Source organism: Mustela nigripes, chromosome 4 (assembly GCF_022355385.1).
Source record: "Mustela nigripes isolate SB6536 chromosome 4, MUSNIG.SB6536, whole genome shotgun sequence".
NCBI classification, from domain to species: Eukaryota; Metazoa; Chordata; class Mammalia; order Carnivora; family Mustelidae; genus Mustela; species Mustela nigripes.
Window position 1 is genome coordinate 157220327 of NC_081560.1, and position 1755 is coordinate 157222081.

The window sequence follows — 1755 nt, forward strand, 5'->3', positions numbered from 1 at the left end:
TTTTTTTTTTTTTTTTTTTTTTTTTTTTTTTTTTTTTTTTATGTTCTCTCTTGGATTGAAGATTCTGGGACTACTAGAGCACAGATAAATTTGAATTCCACCAACACAAATCACAAGCCTGGGTCTCTGATTTCTCAAGGACAGGGAAATGTTTCAAATTGCTTCCATAAGTGGGAAAAGTTTCTAATCCCACTTCACTGAGGGTACAACCCTTTAAGTTTTTTTAGCTCCATTGAGATGTCTCCGATCTACTTTCCTATTGGATAAGAGTCCAAGACCACACCTTCATGCTCAAATGAACCTAAATAGCAAATCCCCAATTACAAGTCTTTTTGGTCTATTTCCAAGCCAATATCTTCCTCAGCCATTTGGGCATCAGATCATGAAGTTACACATCTGGCTTTATATTCCCTCACTGTTTTTGGCAACCAGGGAATGCTCTTTCATTATTTTGAGCTCAGCCTTTGCATTTAGACTCTGTTCCAAGAGTTTGTCCTGCATTTATGTGTGCTTAGAGTGAAGAAAGAGGATAATACGGGGTCTCTCAGTAAGCCATATTACCAGAACCCAGGAAAAAAATATTTTTATAAATTTCCCTAGCAAGAAGAAAGGATACATTGTCTTGGCAATATTTTTATCAGAATATGGTGTTTCCAGGGCACCTGACTGGCTCAGTCGGAGGAGTGTATAACTCTTGATCTCAGGGTTATGAATCAGATCCCCAAGTTGCCTGTAGATGTTACATAAATGAATAAATAAACTTTAAAGAAAATGGTGTTTCCATTCCCCAAATCATTTTGGCTCATTTCTTCAGCTTTAATTCCTTTGCTAAAATTAAGTAGTTGATTCAAAATTGGGTACAATGAATTGCTTTTTTTTTTTTGTAGATGGTTTTTATCTTGAAATATTTAACAATTTCCATTTACTGTATGATTAAAATTCATTTTAAAAAAGTAATTTTTATGGGACACCTGGACTCAGTTGGTTAAGCATCTGCTTTTTGCTCAGGTCATCATCCCAGAGTCCTGGGATCGAGCCACATCAGGCTCCCTGCTCAGCGGGGAATCCACCTCTCCCTCTCCCTCTGTTGCTCCCCCTGCTTGTGCTTATTCGTTCTCTCTCTCTCTCTCTCTGATAAATAAATAAGTAAATAAAATATTTTTTAAAAAAGAAAAAATTAATTTTTAGGACCTAGATATTATTTCACTGCAGTACTATAATTTATTTAATAATTATACTGAACATTTCATAATACTCTGTATTGGACATTTTCCCAATATTTTATGTAAATAATACTATGATGATTATAATATTGAAGTATTTGTCCCCATTTTTTATTACTTTCTTAAGTTGTATTCATAGAGGGGTACCTGGATGGCTCAGTCATTAAGCATCTGCCTTCAGCTCAGGTCATGATCCCAGGGTCCTGAGATCAAGTTCCACATCGGGCTCCCCCCTTGCTTGTGTTCGGTTTCTCTCTGTCTCTCAATAAATAAATTCTTAAAAAAAAAAAAAAGGATATATTCATAGAAATGTCTTTACTGGGAAGTTGCACTAATTCATTTAAACCCATGTATTACATTGGAAGTGATTGTTTAAATTGTATTATTGCCAAAACCTGACTAATTTGCCAACAGGAAGAGAATGATTAGCAACTACCCTCTAGTAAACCACAATTTCATAAGATTATTGTTTGTTTTACTAAAAGTTGGCCCTTGACTGCAAATCATTAGGAGCCAATGATAATGAAAACCC